This window comes from Puma concolor, chromosome B3 (assembly GCF_028749965.1).
Source record: "Puma concolor isolate L17-30 chromosome B3, mPumCon1.1.hap2, whole genome shotgun sequence".
Classification (NCBI taxonomy): domain Eukaryota; kingdom Metazoa; phylum Chordata; class Mammalia; order Carnivora; family Felidae; genus Puma; species Puma concolor.
Genome location: NC_141672.1, coordinates 102,615,604 through 102,628,123, shown reverse-complemented (window position 1 = coordinate 102,628,123; position 12,520 = coordinate 102,615,604). Strand labels below are relative to the sequence as shown.

Sequence of the window (12,520 nt, the reverse complement as noted above, 5' to 3'; positions counted from 1 at the left end):
AATTGTAGATTGTTAAGCCTTTGAATGACCTGGAGGGTGACTACTGGAAAGCCACAGCCGGAGGTTGGCCCTTGCTTACTCTAATCCATATAAACTATGATTAGCAAAAATTGTTCTACAAGATCTAATATTTGAATGCCACCCTTTACAAGCTTCTAGTGCTGATTTAGTTTATAATGTTTTTATCCCATTGACCATCAAGAATCCAATCACTATTTTACCTGCCTGGAGTTCATTTTACTTATCTTTGTATTCTTTTTTCCCAGCATAAAGCCAGGCTCTTAGGCCTGTAAACGTTGAGTGCATGAATGAAGTCTGCAGGCAAATCTGAGATGCTAACAGGAAAAGAAGAAAGGTACAGTGAGTACTCACCACTGTTTCTCACTGTTTCATGGTCCTGTTTTTATGAAAATTCTACTCAGCCTAAGAGATGCAGGCTTTTTTAAATGACAGAACTTCTCACTTTTTTCAATAAGATAAATGACTAGACTGAAAAAGGACACTTTGATGAAAATCCATACAATAACTCACTCAGTGGTAAGGACTGGAGGTGAATATACATACCAGAGGTCAGCTCGGGGTACATAAGAGTCTAGCTTCTGTTTAGAGGAAGCACCTGGAGGGAGTAGGCAGTAGCACTTTTTAATAACTTACCCTCCAAACAGAGGCCCTGGCCTGGCCCTTGGCTGCCATAGCAAAGCTTTCTTCTGAAATGCGTCAGGCACTAGCCCTCTTCCTACTTTCCCTAGGCTGCTGCAAATTTATTTTTTTTAATATTTTATTTTACTTTTGGGAGAGAGAGAGAGAGAGAACAGGGGAGAGAGAATCTTGAGGATTCTCATGAGTACTCTCCAATTGGTAAGGCGTTTACTGTAGTAACAAGTCAGTAGTCTTTGTAAAAGCTAAGGAAAAGTCCTAAAAGCAGATGCTGTCCATGTCCCCATGGAGCGCTGGCAAAGGTGCAGGGACTTTAGGACCTGCTATTATCCATGGCACCTTGCTGAGTTTGGGAGAGTCAGCTGGCATCCACAGAAGTAGTGCGTACTACTGGCCAGGAGGATGGGCCCTGATGGACAATGTCTGCATTCATTTCCCTAGATGCCGTAACAAATTACCACAAACTTAATGGCTTGAAATAACATAAATTTATTATATTATGGTTCTGGAGATTCTGGAGATCAGAAGTCTTGGGCTATTCAGAGTGAACCAAAAAGAAACGAACAAGCAAACAAAAATGAGAGAAAAGGATTGAAGCAATTAGGCAGAAGGAAACAGAGGAGACAATCCAACATAAGGGTAATTGCTATCTCTATTATAGAAAGCCCAAAAAATAAGACAGAAAAAAAAGTTTTCAGAAAAAAATTTTTAAAAATGTTTATTTATTTATTTTGAGGGAGGGAGAGGGTGAGAGAGAGAGAGAGAGAGAGAGAGAGAGATTGTAAGCAGGGAAGGGGTTAAAGAGAGCGGGAAAGAGAGAATCCCAAGCAAGTTCTGCACCGTCAACACAGAGCCTGATCCAGGGCTCGAACTCACGAACCATGAAATCACGACCCAGGCACTGAGTCACTGAGTCACCAGGCACCCCACAGAGAACATTTTAAATGTCTCTAAAGCAAATGAAAAACTGAATCTTCACGTTGAAAAGACAAACCATATATACCAGTAAAAATAATACAGAATGACAAATAAGGGCATTTCTAGTTAATGAGAAAAGAACTCTTCAAGCAAATAGGCAAAAAATGAGACCTATATTTATATATATAATGCAGATATCCAGTTGTTGTTTATATAAAGTGTAAGAACTGATACTATGAAGTCTAAAATATCATGTAGTGGTTGAGGCTTCTGGGGGCATCCATGTGAGGAAATATAGGACTTTAGTGTTTAAAGTCACATAGTATTTACCTTTGACAGTTTGAGGGAGTTTGTAGGTTGGCAAGTTTTTATAACTATGCAGCTATTTATAATTGGAGAGGGACAGCACAGCTTTAATAGGTGCATGTAGTACGTGAACCTTGATATGACCTAGGTGGGCACAACTTTGGCCCAAACAGATTCAGCTTAGCTTCAGCCTGGTTGAAGCAGGGATTAAGTTATTGGGTACTATGTCATATTATCCCAGGAAAATTTCATCTCAAAACAGGCAGAGCTTTAAGGTACAGGTGTTTTAGGCATTAGTTGAATGAACAATTTTCATTGCTTTTCTTTGGTTTATCAGTAAGGTTAGCGACCATGACTTTAGACTCTAAAGAGAGCTAGGCTGATTCTACTTGGGCTCCAAAACACTAAAGTGTGAGTTTCTTGCCAGGTCTAGTTAGGAAGAACCACATAAGTCCCTTGTGTTTGAGCTATCACTAGGGCCAAGAGAAGTAGTGGTGAATGACTTAGCTTCTTGGAATCACATATTTGTTCATAGGCTGAAGTGGTCTCAGGTTGGCTCTGGTTTTGTTGGTTTGGGCAGTTATGACCATGGTTTGAGATCTGGTTTCTTCTACAAATGGTGGATAATTGTATTCATGAGCAGATCAAAAGGAATAGAAGCTTTTATTATAAAGAGACCATGGCATCCTTCCTGGGTTCAGGAAGAGAAATTTCTTAATGAAATTATTACAAACCTAAAAGTAAAGAAGAAAATAGAAAAGGCCTATATCTACAATATTGTCTTTAGGAATAAAGTATGCTTAGGAAATAAAGAAGGTATTGTTTGAAAGGACTAGATGTAGGCAGTTTTGTGGGCAGTGGAGGTATACAATTTGGGTGCCTTCTTAAGAAAAAGAATACAACATTTTATTTTTCTTTTTTATTTTTTTTAAAATTTTTTAACGTTTATTTATTTTTGAGACAGAGAGAGACACAGCACAAACAGGGGAGGGTCAGAGAGAAAGGGAGACACAGAATCCAAAACAGGCTCCAGGCTCTGAGCTGTCAGCACAGAGCTCGACGCGGGGCTCGAACTCACGGACCGTGAGATCATGACCTGAGCCGAAGTCGGACACGTAACCAACTGAGCCACCCAGGCGCCCCAAGAATACATTTTAAATGCAAAATTAATGACTCAACATTCTTCACTTTAAATGAAATCCAACTTATCAGTCTTTTCCTTTTTAGTTTTTTATATCTCGTTTAAAAAAATCCTTCCCAAATCCTAGGGTCACGAAGATACTCTTCTATATAATCTTCTTAGAGATTTCTAATTTTGTCTTTTATATTAGATTTTTAATCATCAAGTATTGTTTTTTCTGTATCCTGTAAGGTAGAAATCTAATTCCATTTTTCCTCATTTGGATGGCCAATTGTTTTAGCCTCACATGTTTAAAAAGTCTGTCTTTTGGCTCCCTGCCCTTCAGTGCCCTTCTGTCAGTACTCACATAGATCTTTTCTGGGCTCTATATTCATTCCAGTGGTCTATTTCTTTATCTCTGAACAAATGTCACACTAACTTAATTACTATAGCTTTATCATAAATCTTGATACATGGTAGAGCAAGTTCTCCCAACTTGTTCATTTTTAAGAGTATCTTTGATCTCCTGGGCATTGTGTATTTCCACATATCTTTTAGAGTTGAGCTATTAAATATCATGAAAATACTAATTGGGATTTTTATTGGAATTGCATTAAATAATCATGTGGGGCAAACTGGCATATTTACACATTAGGTCTTCTAAGCCAGGAGCATTAAATATTTCTCATTTATATAAGTGTGATCCCAATACTAGATAAAAACCAGCTTCTCTTTGGCATTTGCCAGATGATTTTTGACAATTTTTTTTGACAACTGTTGATTGTCTTTCAACAATTCTGGGGGAATTCTCAACCTCATGCTTCTTCAAATACTGACTCTTTTCAATTCTGTTATTCCTCTCCAAAATTCCAAGCACACATTCGTTAGTCCTTCACAATCTAGCCTCTGTACCTCTTTACCTCTTTCGTATTTTCTATCCTTTTAGCTCTTTGAACTACAGTCTGGAATTTGTCTTTGACTCTATCTTCAAGTTCACTCATTCTTTCTTGATCTATGTCTAATCTTTAATAGCAAATTTAATATGTTTACTTTCAATCATATTTTTCTTTTCTAGAATTTCTATTTGATTCTTTTTTTTCCAAGCTTTTTGGTTGTTTTTATAGTCTTCCGTATATGTTCAAGACTCCTTTTTACCTCATTAAGCATATTAAACATATTTTAATACATGTTAAGCATGAATTTTATATTTTTTGCTAATTTCATTATCTGAAGTCTTTATGGTTCTAATTCTGCTATGTATTGCTTCAACTCTTCCTCATAACTTATTTTCTTGTGTTCTATTATTTTAACTATGAATTCATAAGTGGGAATTCTTTGAGATCAGTATGAACTTTTTTGTTCCTTCAAGAAGGATTTGTACTAACTTATTCAGGTTGCTGGGAGGATTATCTTTCTAGGCACATTTGATTTTTACTTCTTGCATGATGTTACTTGCATTTATATTTTTGAAACAATCTCAGATTTATAGAAAGTTGCAGGAATTATACAAAGAACTGTATTCCTGAACTATTTGAAAGTAAGTTGCCAAATGATGCTGATCACTTCCATTCACCTTAGTGTTGCCCACTATACACACGGACATTCTCTCACATAGAATGATAAAACTGTCAAAATCAAGAGGCAACCATTGATATATTACTATTACCTAATCCTCAGACCCCATCATGTCTCAACATTTGCCCCAATTATGTCTTTTATAATAGAAGAAGGCAGTCTAGAATCATGTGTTACATTTAGTTATCACACTAATTCTTCAGAGTCCTTCACTGAGGAAGGGTTCCTCAGTTTTTCTGGACTGTCTTATCTTGACACTTTTAATCATTACAGACCAATTATTTTGTACAATGTGCCATAACTTGGATTTGTATGAGGCTTCTTTATTATTAAACTGAGAAAGAACATAGTAAATCAGGCAAGAGTCTTGGACTGAGAGTGGAAAATAAGCTCAAGAAATAAGAAAGGTAAACCCTAGCCCAAAAGAATGGTTTTCTTTAGAAATAATTAATATTAATGAGATGATTTTGAAAAATAAATGTTGAGGCTGTGTAGGGGTACAGTGAGGTGCTCATATCCTATGGTCTCACCCCTTATGGCCAAATATCTTAAAAGGCAAATCTACTTCTACTTCCTCTTCACCCACTCACTTCAGCTCCCACCATTCTAGAGAATAAGTTCCCCTTTTAAAGGTCACCAATGAACTTTTAATTCATTCTTCTTGAACTTCCTGGTAAAAGTGATACAGTGGACCACTCCCTTCATTATTTTTTTTCTTAAACAACTAGACTGAGATATAATTCACATATCATACAATTCATTCCAATAAAGTATAAAATCCAATGACTTTTAATATATTCACAGAGTTGTGCAGTGATCATTACAATCCGTTTTAGAACATTTCATTACCCCAAAAAGAAATCCCACTCTCCTTAGTCATCACCCTCCAATCCTTCCACCTGCCCACTGCCCCCCGCCCCCCAGGCCTAGGTAACCACTAATCTGCTTTCTCTCTCCATGGATTTGTCTCTTTTATACAATTTATATAAATAGAATCTCATATGTAGTCCCTTGTTGACTGGCTTCTTTCACTTAGTATGTTTTCAAGGTTTGTCCATATAGTAATGTATAACAGTCCTTCATTCATTTTTATGGTTGAACAGTATTCCATTGTACAGATATACCACATGTGTTTATACATCCATTAATTGATGAACATTTGAGTTGTTCCATTTTTTTGCTACTGTGAATATTGGTGCTTCCTTTCATCTTAAAACTTTTCCTTCTTCTGGTTTTGGCACCACTTTATGTCATCTTACTTTAATGTTTTTATGTTACCTTCCGAATTAAGGAAGGGAAGAAGGGAGGAAGAATGGGAGGGAGGGAGGAAGAAAGGGAGAAAGAAAGAAAGGGAAAGAAAGAAAGAAAGAAAGAAAGAAAGAAAGAAAGAAAGAAAGAAAGAAAGAAAGAAAGAAAAGAAAGAAAAGAAGGAAGAAGGAAAGAAGGAAGGAAGAAGGAAAGAAAGGGAGAGAGAGAGAGAGAGACGGAGGGAAGAAGGAAGGAAGGAAAGGAGGGATAGACTTGCTTTTCTCTCTCTATCACTTCTCATCTCTCTCTCTTTTTTTTAATTTTGTTTAATGTTTATTTATTTGTTTTTGAGACAGAGAGAGAGAGAGAGAGAGAGAGAGAGAGAGAGAGAGAGAACACAAGTAGGGGTGGGGAGGAGAGAGAGAGGCAGACACAGAATCTGAAGCAGGTTCCAGGCTCTGAGCTGTCAGCACAGAGCCTGATGTGGGGCTGCAAACCAAGAGCCGTGAGATCATGACCTGAGCCAAAGTTGGATGCCTAACCGACTGAGCCACCCAGGCGTCCCTCTGTTCATCTCTCTAAGTGGATTGATTTCAAGCCTGGTTTTTAGGCTTTTTTGTATGTTCCATTCCTGCCAAAGCCACCATTTCTCATCTTCCAAGGACCAAACAAAACCTTCTAAATCTTCAAAGTTCATCTCAAATACTACCAAAAACTATCCCATGTGCTTCTAAAGTAAATTTTTGCATGCTTTGCTTTTGTCACTCTTACAAAACATACTTCACACTATAACTATTGATGTACTCACTATCTTCCCTAACAAACTTAGTCCCTGAGGGCAGAAACTAAGTCTTACCTTGTAGTTTCTTACAAACTTGAGTTATTCAAAGTAGGGCTTGATAAATATTTATTTGTGAAACTACTTGAGGGGAATCATGTGAATTGACTCACTATTTCAAGAGTGAATTGAGGGAGAATTATTTTGGAATTCTGAATTATCCAGAATCTAAAACTTCTTATTTTTAATTTAAGGAATGACTATAGAGAAGGTTACTATTGTCTTCTGAATAATTTCTATCACATTCAATTTGAGACAATGACTCATTGTTTTAAATATACTGTGACGCAACATGAATTCTAACTAAATATCTATGTATATGAAGTGAATGGTGAGTGACTTACAAAAGTGGTGATTCACTAGAGTTAGGGGCATATAGTTTCTAAAACAGTACTAAATTCTAGACTTTTACCTAAAAAAATAAACAAAATAAAACAACAACAATAGAAGAATACAGACAGCCACATTCAGTGGCAATGTAAGATAAGAGTTTTATAGTCAACTGAATGGAACTGCCACCATGGTTATTATATGCCTGGGTTTGTGGCAGAGAAAGATTTCTGAGACTGATGGCAAAATAGTGAGAAATACATCATAAGTCATTCTCAAAAGATTGCTAACTCTGTACCGTTTATGAAGCATTCTTGTCTATAAAATTTGGAAATGAACATAATCAGGCCTCTAGATCCAACCATCAGTTTACAGGAAGTTCAGGAGATAAAAGAAAAAGTTGAGTAACATCATGAATCCAGAACAACAGCTAAATACAGAAAGTAAATAATTCTATAACACAAATAACATGTTTGTTTCTAACGAATTGGTGGCATAAAGTTAAAAAAATATAAGAAATTGGGGACTATTTTTAAACAAGAGACTTAAGCACAATAAATGCGCTCTGTGGGCCTTGTCTGAATCCTTATTGCAACAAATTGACTAAAACAAATCTCCTTAAGACAATCAAGAATATTTGCATATCAACAAGGTTACAGATGATATTAAGGAATCACTCTTAATTCTGTTAGGTATAAAAATGCTATGGTGGTAAGTTACAGATGCATGCTCAAGTATTTACATGCGACATAACACAGTGGCTAAGATTTGCTTTAAAATATTCCAGAAACGCAAAGTGTTGTTAAGTAAAATGAGTTTGACAACCTGTTGACATATGTTGAACAGCGGGTAAGGGGTACATTAGGGGTTGTTAGAATTCTCCTTTTCCTTCTGTCTATGTTTGAAAATTTACATAACACAAAGATTTTTTTTTTTTGATTGCTAGTAAAACAGATTTGGATTTAATGAAGATATGCCATGTACCTTCTATAGATAAGACCCAGTGCTAGGTGTAACACTTTTTTTTTTTTTTATAAACTATACCCTATGTAACTCTCAATATATTCCTGAGAGAGGTATTCCATCTTGTACGTGAGGAAGCAGAGGTGCAGAGAGAGTAAAGAGTGACTTGGCCTTGCAGGGTTGGTAAACAGTGGAATTAGAATGTAAATCCAAATCCTATGACTTTAAATCCAAAACTCTCTCATAGCTATAGCACAGCTATTTCATAATCTTATCAATAATTTTAACAATTTTTAGTCTATAAATTAAACTGATCATTCCTTTTTATGTTATTGATGATGGGAAGACAAGAGCAGAAGAGAAGGGTATGAAAAAATTCAGAAGTTCATTTCTTTCTATACGGAGATAAAATCTTAAAAAGAAGGCCAGGAAGTGTTGAGTGTTATTGATCAGAGGGGAAATCAACTTTAGGAGATGGAGGACAAGAACGTGTGACATCAGTGCCTTCTGGGAAAATGGGAAATCAGACAAGATAATTTTGAAGATCGCTGATACCGAACTGCACTGATTCCACTCCCCATTGCCCTGGTTACACTTCCCTCTCCTCATGTTAATGGTATTTTAGTGAGGAAAACCACTTGCAAATGAGTGACAAGATGATTAGAGCGAGTGGTTTGATTAAGCCCACCCATGCAGGAGCACATCCCTTCAGTAAACCTTTTGATGCCTCCAGGGCTGACTGATAAACGGGATGTGAACCTAGTGTTGTCTCGCCCTGCCCGCACAGGCTTAGCTGCTGGCTCCAGTCTCCCTCCTTTTTTCTGCTGACTGCCTTGAAAAAGCCAAGTTATAGCTATTTTCAAGTTAAATGATCAAAAACTTTTGAAGTAAACCTAGAGAAAATACTCTGATCAATCCTAGCATTTTCTAGCAGATCCACTTTCTCGGTCCCTCCTGGTTCTATGTCACATAAGCATAGTGGCACCTGGCAAGTAGCCCAGGGGACTCTGAGGGGTGGCTTTACTTCTCACCTTCCCTCAGAACTCAGAATCCAGCTGAGTGCCCAGGAGGATTTAACAAGCCATCATACTTCAACCAGCAACCTATGCAGGTCTCCAACTCCCAGGGACAGTAACCTTGGGAAATTGTGGGGATTTACATAACAACAGTAAGGGACCATAGCTCCTACCCAGTAGACACGGTAACATAAAATAATTTAGATAGTCTGTCCTCCTATTCCTGCCCCATTCATAATTCCTCCCTCTTCAGACTGTAACCCATATTTGGAGATAAGGCCTTTTAAGAGGTGATAAGAAAGTAATCCTATCTGACCAGTGTCCTTAGAAGAAGAGGAAATTTGTACACACAAAGAGATACCAGGGATGTGCTCACACAGAGTAAAGAGGAACATGAAAAGGTAGCCAGAGGGCAGCTATCTTCAAGCCAGGGAGAGAGACCTCAGGAAAAACCAAACCTAAGGACACCTTGATCTTGGACTTTCAGCCACTAGAGCAGTGAGAAAATACATTTCTCTGTGCAAGCCATCCAGTCAATGGCATTTTGCTATGGCAGCCCTAGCAAAGTAATATGTCATCATTTATTTTATCTGGATACCATGATGATTGAAGGGAGAGAGATTTTTCAAGATCCAGACAATGGAATTCTTACATTTTGGTTGGAAATTAGGCTGTGAAAGGAAGGAAGGAAGGAAGGAAGGAAGGAAGGAAGGAAGGAAGGAAGGAGGAAAGAAAAAAAACAGCTGTATACATATCCACACATAACTAAACATAAATGTGTGCTATTAAATTGCCAAGCTGATTTCATACTGATTCCTTAGGTTCCTGGAATAATAATAATAATAATAATAATAATAATAATAATAATACTTAAATAGCATTTACTATGTTCTAGGCAATGTTCTAAAAACTTCATCTCCTATTTAACTCATTTAATCCTAACAACAAACTCACAAGATAGGCACACTGTTATTATCTACATTTCAAGGGTGAAGTAACTAAGGCACAGGGTGGTAAAGTACTACCTCAAGGTCACAGAACTAACAAGCGGTAGAGTTAAGATCTGAATCCAAATAGTTGGCTCCAGAGTGTGAGTTGTTAGGCACCAGAACTATGTGCAAATTCTCACAGTGTGTTGGAAAATGACTGAGTGCCAGGGCAGATGCTGACACAGGGAGAGCTGAAACCATCCACATATTAAAAGGCTTAGCAGGCCAGATCTGAATATCCAACCAACCAGTTGGGTATAACCTGTCAGTTTGTCACTGTGTGAGTAAAAACAAATGAAAGCAGTTTGCCTTCAATTACAGCTATTGAAAAAAATATGGCCTAAGTCCATCATGCTTTCTGGTACACAGTGAAAAGAATTCTGAATTTAAAAACTAAAATATGTAACATCAAGGCCCTGCTTTATTACTGAGAATCATTTTATGATAGAAGACAGGATTCAGTGGATAAAGAAATTGTGGTTTATATACACAATGGAATACTATGTGGCAATGAGAAAGAATGAAATATGGCCTTTTGTAGCAACGTGGATGGAACTGGAGAGTGTGATGCTAAGTGAAATAAGCCATACAGAGAAAGACAGATACCATATGGTTTCACTCTTATGTGGATCCTAAGAAACGTAACAGAAACCCATGGGGGAAGGGAAGGAAAAAAAAAAAAATGAGGTTAGAGTGGGAGAGAGCCAAAACATAAGAGACTGTTAAAAACTGAGAACAAACTGAGGGTTGATGGGGGGTGGGAGGAAGGGGAGGGTGGGTGATGGGTATTGAGGAGGGCACCTTTTGGGATGAGCACTGGGTGTTGTATGGAAACCAATTTGACAATAAATTTCATATATTAAAAAAAAAAAAAAAAAAGAAGACAGGATTCAGTAGGCAGAGAGGGAAAGATTAGGGTCAGCGGTCCCTGGGTGGCAGGGGGAGAGGGAAACACCTATTTTGGGACAATGCCGGGAGTGTCTGACCACAGCAAACATCCTCAGGCATAAGGTTCCTCTTAAGAATGTAACAGACCCCACCTACTCCCTCTCAGGTTTCCCCTCAGGAATTTGACAAAAGACCTAAGTATGGCCATCGACCACCCCTCGGACAATGGAAATGAGCCAATCAGGAATGGACAACCCAGCACCCAGAGCTATCAAGTCCGTGAGAGTAGAATCTGAGAAGGAACAAGGGAGAATGGAACAGGGAGGGCTCACCAGAACCTCATAAAACTAGGACTCTCGCCTATAGTCCTCTGGCATTCACTTTTGAATGTCCCCCTCTCTGTAGAGAGCTTTCCTTCTATTCTTCCTTTCTATTTTATTCACTAATAGACTTTTGCCTGCTGCTCATTTTGTGTCCATCTCTTCATTCATCGAAGCGGCGAGACAACAAATCCCAGGTATTGCGATAAAAAATCCTGCAACAATTTAGCCTTCAGCATGTTGCTTAACTTAGAATCAGGAAAGCTTTCCTAACTATAAAATAGAGATAAAATACTACCTTGTGAACTAATGTAAGGATTGAGTAAGGTCATGAATATGAAAGATCCTGACAGAAAGAAATTGCTCAATATGGTAGTTCTGGAAGTTGAATCACAAATGTAACCAAAATGAATAAAATTGCATGATAGTGCATGTAAGATATTATTGCCAAGTACTCCTAGATAAATTTAGAGATGAGTCTAATACTTAGCAGGAAGAATGAAGCACAAGCAAAATGAAGGAAAAATTTTAATTCATTTTATTTTTGGCCTGCATTGCTTTTCTAAATACCTCTTAGACTTATACATTCTACTATATATACATGACAACAGGCAACAGTTAAAGAGTCTTGCTCTAAGTGGTGAATGATATTGTACTGTTAACACTATATGACCAAATAATGTATGTTAAGAAACACATCATTACTCCTTCAGTATTTACAATCATCAAAAATAGTACTCTATAGTATAAATCATATAGGTCTCAGGATTATCATTATTTAACTCATCTGTATTAAAAAAAGCTAGGATCTACTCCCCAACAGTTGAGATCCCCTTTCCCTCAAACGTGTCCTCCTATACCCCCTACAAAACTCCAGGACTATGCTTTCCTCTGAACCCAGATGCCGATGAGCTAGAGACAACAGAAACTCTAGATGAGAAGATTGGCACCATGACCTTCACACTTAGAGAGAAGGCAGGAAGACACCAGCTAGGAGGAGTGTGCTGTTGGGCACTAGACATCATTAGGGAGGAATGAGGGCACCATGAAAACAGACTCGAAAAGTCTAGGATCTGGATATAAGAAAGTGGAGAAAAAAGCTGAGATAGGGGAGAGTGAAAGAGAGTCAGCTCAAGTGTTTTGCTCTCTTTACTGACTGTCACCATTTGGGTACATAAAAGTGAGAGAGTTCCTAAACCAAACTAAAATTAAGAAAGTTTGCCTAAAAAATCAGAAATGCTTTCCTGCCCTACCATTCCCTCTGATCTGGATAACTGTAATAGCTTCCTGTCTTCCCAGCCTCTAAACCACCCTTCCACCACCATCCTATTTCCATATCGCACCAGGGCTAT

The 12,520-nt window shown here is 37.7% G+C and overlaps 1 protein-coding gene across 1 annotated transcript in view; it reads left to right on the top strand.

Annotated features, from left to right (window-relative positions):
* Positions 1-336: 336 nt before the first annotated feature.
* Positions 337-12,520, top strand: part of ALDH1A2 (aldehyde dehydrogenase 1 family member A2) — a 130,631-nt gene continuing 118,447 nt past the window's right edge. Inside the window, exon 1 of the mRNA XM_086710793.1 lies at positions 337-355. The gene's annotated coding sequence lies outside the window, so the exon portion shown is untranslated. The remainder of the gene's footprint in view (positions 356-12,520) is intronic.